Source organism: Rattus norvegicus, chromosome 6, assembly GCF_036323735.1.
Source record: "Rattus norvegicus strain BN/NHsdMcwi chromosome 6, GRCr8, whole genome shotgun sequence".
In the NCBI taxonomy this organism is placed as follows: domain Eukaryota; kingdom Metazoa; phylum Chordata; class Mammalia; order Rodentia; family Muridae; genus Rattus; species Rattus norvegicus.
Genome location: NC_086024.1, coordinates 59,424,619 through 59,435,921, shown reverse-complemented (window position 1 = coordinate 59,435,921; position 11,303 = coordinate 59,424,619). Strand labels below are relative to the sequence as shown.

The following is an 11,303-nucleotide window of genomic DNA, read 5'->3' as shown; positions in this document are numbered from 1 at the left end:
CACTACCTGAGGAGCCAGCTATACCTCTCTTGGGCATATACCCAAAAGATGCCCCAACATATAACAAAGACACATGCTCCACTATGTTCATAGCAACCTTATTTATAATAGCCAGAAGTTGGAAAGAACCCAGATGCCCTTCAACAGAGGCATGGATACAGAAATGTGGTACATCTACACAATGGAATATTACTCAGCTATCGAAAACAATGACTTTATGAAATTCATAGGCAAATGGATGGAACTGGAAATATCATCCTGAGTGAGGTAACTCAATCACAGAAAAACACACATGGTATGCACTCATTGATAAGTGCATATTAGCCCAAATGCTTGAATTACCCTAAATGCAGAACACATGAAGCTCAAGAAGGATAACCAAAATGCGAATGCTTCACTCCTTCTTTTTTTTTTCTTTTTCTTTTTATTAACTTGAGTGTTTCTTATTTACATTTCGAGTGTTATTCCCTTTCCCGGTTTCCAGGCAAACATCCCCCTAATCCCTCCCCCTCCCCTTCTTTATGGGTGTTCCCCTCCTCACCCTCCCCCCATTACTGCCCTCCCCCCAACAATCACTTTCACTGGGGGTTCAGGCTTAGCAGGACCAAGGGCTTCCCCTTCCACTGGTGATCTTACTAGAATATTCATTGCTACCTATGAGGTCAGAGTCCAGGGTCAGTCCATGTATAGTCTTTAGGTAGTGGCTTAGTCCCTGGAAGCTCTGGTTGATTGGCATTGTTGTTCATAAGGGGTATCGAGCTCCTTCAAGCTCTTCGAGTCTTTCTCTGATTCCTTCAACAGGGGTCCCGTTCTCAGTTCAGTGGTTTGCTGCTGGCATTCGCCCCTGTATTTGCTGTATTCTGGCTGTGTCTCTCAGGAGCGATATACATCCGGCTCCTGTCGGCCTGCACTTCTTTGCTGCATTCATCTTGTCTAATTGGATGGCTGTATATGTATGGGCCACATGTGGGGCAGGCTCTGAATGGTGTTCCTTCTGTGTCTGTTTTAATCTTTGCCTCTCTATTCCCTGCCAAGGGTATTCTTGTTCCCCTTTTAAAGAAGGAGTGAAGCATTCACATTTTGATCATCTGTCTTGAGTTTCATTTGTTCTAGGCATCTAGGGTAATTCAAGCATTTGGGCTAATAGCCACTTATCAGTGAGTGCATACCATGTATGTCTTTCTGTGTTTGGGTTAGCTCACTCAGGATGATATTTTCCAGTTCCAACCATTTGCCTACGAATTTCATAAACTCGTTGTTTTTGATAGCTGAGTAATATTCCATTGTGTAGATGTACCACATTTTCTGTATCCATTCCTCTGTTGAAGGGCATCTGGGTTCTTTCCAGCTTCTGGCTATTATAAATAAGGCTGCAATGAACATAGTGGAGCACGTGTCTTTTTTATATGTTGGGGCATCTTTTGGGTATATGCCCAAGAGAGGTATAGCTGGATCCTCAGGCAGTTCAATGTCCAACTTTCTGAGGATCCTCCAGAATGATTTCCAGAATGGTTGTACCAGTTTGCAATCCCACCAAAAAAGGAGGAGTGTTCCTCTTTCTCCACATCCTCGCCAGCATCTGTTGTCCCCTGAGTTTTTGATCTTAGCTATTCTCACTGGTGTGAGGTGAAATCTCAGGGTTGTTTTGATTTGAATTTCCCTTATGACTAAAGATGTTGAACATTTCTTTAGGTGTTTCTCAGCCATTCGGCATTCCTCAGCTGTGAATTCTTTGTTTAGCTCTGAGCCCCATTTTTTAATAGGGTTATTTGTTTCCCTGCGGTCTAACTTCTTGAGTTCTTTGTATATTTTGGATATAAGGCCTCTATCTGTTGTAGGATTGGTAAAGATCTTTTCCCAATCTGTTGGATGCCGTTTTGTCCTAACCACAGTGTCCTTTGCCTTACAGAAGCTTTGCAGTTTTATGAGATCCCATTTGTCGATTCTTGATCTTAGAGCGTAAGCCATTGGTGTTTTGTTCAGGAAATTTTTCCCAGTGCCCATGTGTTCCAGATGATTCCCTAGTTTTTCTTCTATTAGTTTGAGTGTGTCTGGTTTGATGTGGAGGTCCTTGATCCACTTGGACTTAAGCTTTGTACAGGGTGATAAGCATGGATCGATCTGCATTCTTCTACATGTTGCCCTCCAGTTGAACCAGCACCATTTGCTGAAAATGCTATCTTTTTTCCATTGGATGGTTTTGGCTCCTTTGTCAAAAATCAAGTGACCATAGGTGTGTGGGTTCATTTCTGGGTCTTCAATTCTATTCCATTGGTCTATCTGTCTGTCTCTGTACCAATACCATGCAGTTTTTATCACTATTGCTCTGTAATACTGCTTGAGTTCAGGGATAGTGATTCCCCCTGAAGTCCTTTTATTGTTGAGGATAGCTTTAGCTATCCTGGATTTTTTGTTATTCCAGATGAATTTGCAAATTGTTCTGTCTAACTCTTTGAAGAATTGGATTGGTATTTTGATGGGGATTGCATTCAATCTGTAGATTGCTTTTGGTAAAATGGCCATTTTTACTATATTAATCCTGCCAATCCATGAGCATGGGAGATCTTTCCATCTTCTGAGGTCTTCTTCAATTTCCTTCTTCAGTGTCTTGAAGTTCTTATTGTACAGATCTTTTACTTGCTTTGTTAAAGTCACTCCGAGGTACTTTATATTATTTGGGTCTATTATGAAGGGTGTTGTTTCCCTAATTTCTTTCTCGGCTTGTTTCTCTTTTGTATAGAGGAAGGCAACTGATTTATTTGAGTTAATTTTATACCTAGCCACTTTGCTGAAGTTGTTTATCAGCTTTAGTAGTTCTCTGGTGGAACTTTTGGGATCACTTAAATATACTATCATATCATCTGCAAATAGTGATATTTTGACTTCTTCTTTTCCGATCTGTATCCCCTTGACCTCCTTTTGTTGTATGATTGCTCTGGCTAGAACTTCAAGAACTATATTGAATAAGTAGGGAGAGAGTGGTCAGCCTTGTCTAGTCCCTGATTTTAGTGGGATTGCTTCAAGTTTCTCTCCATTTAGTTTAATGTTAGCAACTGGTTTGCTGTATATAGCTTGTACTATGTTCAGGTATGGGCCTTGAATTCCTATTCTTTCCAGGACTTTTATCATGAAGGGGTGTTGAATTTTGTCAAATGCTTTCTCAGCATCTAATGAAATGATCATGTGGTTCTGTTCTTTCAGTTTGTTTATATAATGGATCACGTTGATGGTTTTCCGTATATTAAACCATCCCTGCATGCCTGGGATGAAGCCTACTTGGTCATGGTGGATGATTGTTTTGATGTGCTCTTGGATTCGGTTTGCCAGAATTTTGTTGAGTATTTTTGCGTCGATATTCATAAGGGAAATTGGTCTGAAGTTCTCTTTCTTTGTTGTGTCTCTGTGTGGTTTAGGTATAAGAGTAATTGTGGCTTCATAGAAGGTATTCGGTAGTCATCCATCTGTTTCAATTTTGTGGAATAGTTTGGATAATATTGGTATGAGGTCTTCTTATGAAGGTTTGATAGAATTCTGCACTAAACCTGTCTGGACCTGGGCTCTTTTTGGTTGGGAGACCTTTAATGACTGCTTCTATTTCCTTAGGAGTTATGGGGTTGTTTAACTGGTTTATCTGTTCCTGATTTAACTTCGGTACCTGGTATCTGTCTAGGAAATTGTCCATTTCCTGAAGATTTTCAAGTTTTGTTGAATATAGGTTTTTATAGTAAGATCTGATGATTTTTTGAATTTCCTCTGAATCTGTTGTTATGTCTCCCTTTTCATTTCTGATTTTGTTAATTTGGACGCACTCTATGTGTCCTCTCGTTAGTCTGGCTAAGGGTTTATCTATCTTGTTGATTTTCTCAAAGAACCAACTTTTGGTTCTGTTGATTCTTTCTATGGTCCTTTTTGTTTCTACTTGGTTGATTTCAGCTCTGAGTTTGATTATTTCCTGCCTTCTACTCCTCCTGGGTGTATTTCCTTCTTTTTGTTCTAGAGCTTTTAGGTGTGCTGTCAAGCTGCTGACATATGCTCTTTCCTGTTTCTTTCTGCACTCCTTCTTTAAAAGGGGAACAAGAAATCCCTTGGAAGGGGATAGGGAGGCAAAGTTTAAAACAGAGGCAGAAGGAACACCCATTCAGAGCCTGCCCCACGTGTGGCCCATACATATACAGCTACCAAACTAGATTAGATGGATGAAGCAAAGAAGTACAGGCCGACAGGAACCAGATGTAGATCTCTCCTGGGAGACACAGCCAGAATACAGCAAATACATAGCCGAATGCCAGCAGCAAACCACTGAACTGAGAACAGGAGCCCTGTTGAAGGATTCAGAGAAAGGACTGAAAGAGCCCGAAGGGGCTCAAGACCCCATATGAACAACAATGCCAACCAACCAGAGCTTCCAGGGACTAAGCCACTACCTAAAGACTATACATGGACTGACCCTGGACTCTGACCTCATAGGTAGCAATGAATAGCCTAGTAAGAGCACCAGTGGAAGGGGAAGCCCTTGGTCCTGTCAAGACTGAACCCCTGTGAACGTGATTGTTGGGGGGAGGGCGGTAATGGGGGGAGGATGGGGAGGGAAACACCTATAGAGAAGGAGAGGTGGAGGTGTTTGGGGGATGTTGGCCTGGAAACCGGGAAAGGGAATAACATTTGAAATGTAAATTAGAAATACCCAATTTAATAAAGATGGAGGGAAAAAAAAACTTAAACCAAACTTAAGTTAAAGCAATCATTAAATATTTGCCCTTCAAAGTTTACTCTCATTTTTATTGGTTATTTTATTTATTTACATTTCAAATGTCCCCCTTCTGGACTCCCCTCTGCAAACCCCCCATCTCATCCTTCCTCCCCTTTGCCTTTCTGAGGTTGTTCCTCTACCCACACACTTGTCCCTGCCTCACTGCTCTAGCTTCCCCCTATGCTAGGTCATCAAGCCTCCACAGTACCAAGGGCCTCCCCTCCCATTGATGCCAGATAACACAATCCTCTGGTAAATATGTAGATGGAGCCATGGATCCCTCCATGTATATATATTCTTTGGTTATTGATTTAGTCCCTGGGAGCTCTGAGTGGTCTGACTAGTTGATATTGTTGTACTTCCTTTGTGGCAATCCTCGTCAGCTCCTTCAAATCTTCTCTTTCATTGGGGTGCCGGGGCTCAGTCTTATGGTTAGCTGGGAGTATCTGCATCTGTCTTAGTCAGATGTTAGCAAAGCATCTCACCGAACAGCTATACCTGCCTCCTGTCAGCAAGCTCTACTTGGCATCAGCAATAGTGTCAGGGTTTGGTTTCTGCAGTTGGAATGAATCCCTAGGTGGGGCTGACTCTGGATGGTTCTTCCTTCAGTTTCTGTACCACTTTATGTCCCTGTGTTTCTTTTAGACAGTAACAATTCTAGGTTAAAAATTTGAAATGAGTGATTTGCACCATTCCTCAACTGGGGGCCATACCTATCTAATGTAGGTTGTCTCTACAGGTTCTATGTCCCTTTGTTGGTTATTTGGCTAATATCATCCCAGTTGGGTCCTGAGAACCTCTCACTTCCCTAGTGCCTAAGCCTTTCTAGTGGCTACCTCCAGTTCCTTATCCCAGACTGCTACATATTTCTGTTCATTTTCTTTACCCTCTGCACTTCTCTCCTTTCTCTTCCCATACCTGATTCTGCTCTTCCTTTTTTTCACTCCACCTCCTTTATCCCTCCCACGTCCCTCTCTCCCTCTACTTCACATGATTATTTTGTTACCCCTTCTAAGTAGGACTGAAGCATCCACACTTTTGTCTTCCTTCTCCTTATGCTTCATGTGGTCTATGAGTTGTACTTGGGCATTATGACCTTTTGGGCTAATATTCACTTATCAGTGAGTGCATACCATGTGTGTTCTTTTGTGCGTGGGAATCTCGAATGTCTGAGAAGCACCAAAAGGAACATGCAACATCCCTAGGGAAATGCAAATCAAAACGACCCTGAGATTCCACCTCACGCCAGTTAGAATGACCAAGATCAAAAACTCAGAAAAAAGCAGATGCTCACAGCAACTTTATTTGTAATAGTCAGAAACTGGAAATGGCCCAGATGTCCCTCAACTGAAGAATGGATAAAGAAAAAGGTGGTGCATTTACACAATGGATTACTTCTCAGCTGTTAAAAACAATGATGCCATCATTTTTTTGGGAAAATGGATGGATCAAGATTACTTTCTATAATAGTAGAGTATGTGAATATCCTTCAAGAGCCATATCAGATTATTTAAGTAGAAATAACCATAAAAGACCTGTTATTTTATGTGAACATATGCTATCTATATTTATTATTTATTTTACTTTTGTACAATAATTTCTTCAATATTGACTAAATTATGGGTACTTAACTCATTATGATGCTTAAAATGTCTTCTCTGTTTTGATTAAATTTACTTGCTCATTTTTTCCTTTTTAAACTACTTCTATTCATTTCTCTAAATGTATTTTTAAAATTTTTAAGGATTTCATTCATAAATACAACATTAACATGCTTACTTTCCCCCTCCAGCTCCTTCTATGCCTGCAAATTCTTCTCAAATTCAAGACTTTTTCTAATTTAATGAATTAATTTAATAAGCAATTGCTAGGATTTTATTTTTTGTCATATTTCTTAGGAGAAATATAACTTATTCAAATGTTTTATAAAAATTCTTCTGTAGTTAGAAAGATGGTTGACAAATAAATGATTTTGCTTCTGTTCCAAAATACTTGAGTTAGGTTCCCTTAACCCATGGTAGGTGGTGCCCAACTGCTCCAATTCTCGGGAATATGATGCCCTCTAATATCCTCCAGAGGTTCTTGCACACACATGGCAGATGCACATGTGCCCACGTGTACATGCACACACAAATAATATATAAATGAAACGTAAAAATAAACCTTTAACATGATGTCTACATTTTATCTTATGTCTACCATTCTCTGCTTTCAGCGTTTGTTAATTGTAACATGTGCTTTCTTTCTTGTTTTATATAATTTTTCTCTCTTGTTGTTTCTAACTTTGAATGTTTTCATTGCATATTTTCTTTGGCACTGGAGAAGTTATACTTTTTAAGGAATGATGTAGATACTTTTAGTTTATGGGAAATAGTCCCTCAGTGTTTCTTAATTATGGTAACCACACCTAAATTTCTGCATTAAATTAATACCAACCAGTTGTGAGTGTCATGGCCAAAACTCCTGGGTAAAGTTCCTTTGACCAATATTGGATAATCCCAGTAGTACAATTTTAAGATATATTCTAGAAGTGAAGTCCTCATATACACACCATCCTTATCCAAAAGAACTTTATCATGACTGAAATCATCTGTTCATTGTATTAGAATTATTTTATCCAGTACTACTAAATATTAGTGCCAATAATGAACAAAAACATATGCTATGTGATTTTTTAAACTATTAACTTCATTATTTTCACCTTGCTTTGTTTTCTTTCAAATTGTGTATTTGCTTAACAAATTTGTATGTGCAGTAATTAATATACTTTAAAAGATATTATTTGATAATCTCTAAAATCAAATTGTAGGCTCAATTGCACAATTACATGTTTTCTAGAGCACAATTGTTGTAATGTCAGCCATTTTCACACTTAAAATGTTGTGTACTGTTTATTTTTGTGTGTGTGCTATCTGTTAGGTGGTTGACTATGTCAAGATGAAGCTGAATATTTCCTTCCCAGCCACCAGCTGTCAGAAACTCTTTGAATTACACAATGAATTTAAGCACAGTACTTTGTATGAGAATTACATAGCCACGGAAATTCTAATGATGTTCTGGGTGTAGATTGGGAGGGTAATGACATGAGAATGGCAAACAGCCCTTTCCCATGAAGAAAGGAGACTTCACCCACAGCAAAATACATGTATGAACAAGGGACATTCTTGTTATAGAGCAAGGAGAATCGGAAAGAGGAATGCAAATCCATTCACAGATCCACATAGTGGAAGGAAAGAAAGAGAACCGTGTTGGTTTTGTTTGCTTTCAACTTCTACCATGTGATTTGTGGCATGCATGGTCCCTTTTCCCAAAATAAATTTAAAAATGTAAAATTACTTCACAAGAAAAAAAAAACATTAGAACAATCTCATACTAGCAACTTATCAGCACACCTGAAAGCTCGAGAACAAAAATCAATAAGCACACATTAGAGGAGTAGATGGTGAGAAATAATCAGAGGTCTGGAATCAATAAAATAGAAACAAAGAGAACAAGACAAAGAATGAATGAAATGAAGATTTATTCTTTGAGAAAAATCAACAAGATAGACAAATCATTATCCAAACTAACTAAATGACAGAGGGACAATGTCCAAATTAAGAAGATTAGAAACAAATAGGGTAGCAAACAAAAATACCAAAGAACAACATAGAATCTTAAGGATATAGTTTAAAAAACCTCTATTAAGTTGGAAAATGTAGAAATGGATAATTTTCTCAATATGTAATGTTTACCAAACTTAAATCAATATCAGTTAAATAATTCTACTGGACCTATTAACCCTGGTGAGATGGAAATAGTCAATAAAAAAAAATTTCAACCTAAAAACGCTCCAGGAGATCTTATTCACTTCTGCTCTTTGCTGCCGAGGTAGCATCGTGGAAGGCTCTCATCGCCCTGCTGTCATGTCTAAGTCAAAGTCTCCCCAGGATCCAGAAGAGCTACGGAAACTCTTCATCAGAGGCTGAGCTTTGAAACAACCAATGAGAGTCTGAGGAGCCATTTTGAGGAATGGGGAACATTCACTGACTGTGGTAATGAGAGATCTAAACACCAAGAGATTCAGGGACTTTGGGTTTGTCATATATGCCACTGTGGAGGAAGTGGATGCTGCCATGAATGCAAGACCACGCAAGGTGGATGGAAGACTTGTGGAACCTAAGAGCGCTATGTCAAGAGAAAAGTCTCAGAGACCAGGTGCCCACTTAACTGCCAAAAAGATCTTTGTTGGTGGTATTAAAGAAGACACTGAAAAACATCACCTATGAGATTGGTTTGAGCAGTATAGGAAAACTGTAGTGATTTAAATTATGACGGATAGAGGCAGCGGAAGAAAGAGGGACTTTGCTTTTGTCGCCTTTGATGACCATGACTCTGTGGATAAGATTGTTATTCAGAAGTATTGCACTGTGAATGGCCAAAACTGTGAAGTAAGAAAGACTCTGTCAAAGCAAGAGATGGCAGTGCTTCATCCAGCCAGAGAGGTTGAAGTGGTTCTGGAAACTTTGGTGGTTGTCGTGGAGGCAGTTTTGCTAGCAAATGACATTGGGAACTTCAGTGGTCATGGTGGCTTTGATGGCAGTGGTGGTGGTGGTGGATATATTGGAAGTGGGGATGGCTATAATGGATTTGGCAATGAGGGTAGTTATGGAGGGGGTTGCCCTGGTTTCTCTGGAGGAAGCAGAATCTATGGAAGTGGTGGACAAGATTATGGAAGTTAGGGCAGTGGTTACGGCGGGAGTGGCAGCTATACAATGGAGGAGGCAGAGGCATATTTGGTGGTGGTAATGGAAGCAATTTGGAGGTGGTTGAAGCTATGATGATTTTGGCAATTAAAACAGTCAGTCTTCAAATTTTGGACCAATGAAGGGAGACCCTTATAGTGGCTGAGGCCAGTACTTTGCTAAACCAAGCTTACTATGGAGGTTCCAGCAGCAGCAGTAGCTATGGCAGTAACAGGAGGTTCCAATTACAGCCAGGAAACAAAGCTTAGCAGGAGAGAAGAACCAGAGAAGTGGCAGGGAAGCTACAGGTTACAACAGATTTTTGAACTCAGCCAAGCACAGTGCTGGCAGGGCCTAGCTGCTACAAAGAAGACATGTTTTAGACACACTCATGTGTGTGTGCAAAAATTCCAGGACTGTATTTGTGGCTAATTGTGTAACAGGTTATTTTAGTTTCTGTTCTGTGGAAAGTATGAAGCATTCTAACAAAAGGTTTTACTGTAAACCTTTTTCACCCATGCTGTAGATCAGTCTGATCAAGACACCTGAATAAATGTGTCTTTAAAAAAAAAAACCCAAGGAGAGACAGACTTAGCACAGAAATCTACCAGACTTTCAAAGAAGAGTTCATGCTTCTACTTCTCAAATTATTCCACAAAACAGAAGCAGAAGTACCATTGCCCAATTCATTTAATGAGGCCACAATCACTCTGATACCAGAACCAAATAAAGACTCAACAAAGAAAGAGAATTATGGACAAGGATGAAAAAGAACTCAACAAATATTTGCAAACTAAACCTAAGAACACTAAGTCAGATCATTTACCAATCACAAGTAGGCTTCATCCCAGCGATGCAAGCATTGTGGTTCAATACATGAAAATCAGTACATTTAATCCACATAAAATGATGGAAAAATAACATGACCTTTTCTTTAAATGCCAAAACATCCTTTGACAAAATACAACTTTTCATGGTGAAAGCTATGGAGAAGGGAGATATCTAAATATAATAAAAGCAATTTATAGAAAGCTGACAGTAAATATCAAATAAATGGAGAGAAACTCAAAGCAATTCTACTAAAATCAGGAACAAGACAGGGCTGTCCATGTTCTCTGTGATACTTAATATAATACTTAAATCTTTAGGTAATGCAATAAAAAACTGAAGGGAGTCAAGGGGAAAACTGGAAAGTAAGAAGTCAATTATTTGCTGATGATATGATAGAATATATGTAACCCATGAGAAAACTCCTACAGCTGATAAACATTTTCAACAAAGTGGTTAAATACAAGATTAACTCAAATAAAATAAAGCCATAGCCCTCCTCTACACAAAAAACAAATGGCCTGAGGAATAAATCAGGGAAACAACATCCTTCACAATAACCTCAAATCATATAAAATATTCGAGGTAATAACAATTACAAGTGAAAAACTTGTGTAATTGAAACTCCAAGTCTTTAAGGAAAGAAACTAAAAAGATACTAGGAAATGGAAAGATCTCCCATGCTCATCGATTGGTGGGATTAACATAGTAAAAATGACCATCATACCAAAAGCAATCTATAGAGTCAATGCAATCCCCATTCCCAGACAATTCTTTACAGACTTTGAAAGGACAATTCTCGGGCTGGGGATTTAGCTCAGTGGTAGAGCGCTTACCTAGGAAGCGCAAGGCCCTGGGTTCGGTCCCCAGCTCCGAAAAAAAGAACCAAAAAGAAAAAAAAAAAAAGAAAGGACAATTCTCAACTTCATAAGGAAAACAAGAAATTCAGGAAACTCCTGAATAATAAAAGAGTTTCTGGAGGTATTATCATCTCTGATTTC

The 11,303-nt window shown here is 39.1% G+C and overlaps 1 pseudogene; it reads left to right on the top strand.

Annotated features, from left to right (window-relative positions):
- The first annotated feature begins 8,655 nt into the window (after window positions 1-8,655).
- On the top strand, window positions 8,656-10,170 carry Hnrnpa1-ps2 (heterogeneous nuclear ribonucleoprotein A1, pseudogene 2; annotated as a pseudogene).
- Window positions 10,171-11,303: the final 1,133 nt, after the last annotated feature.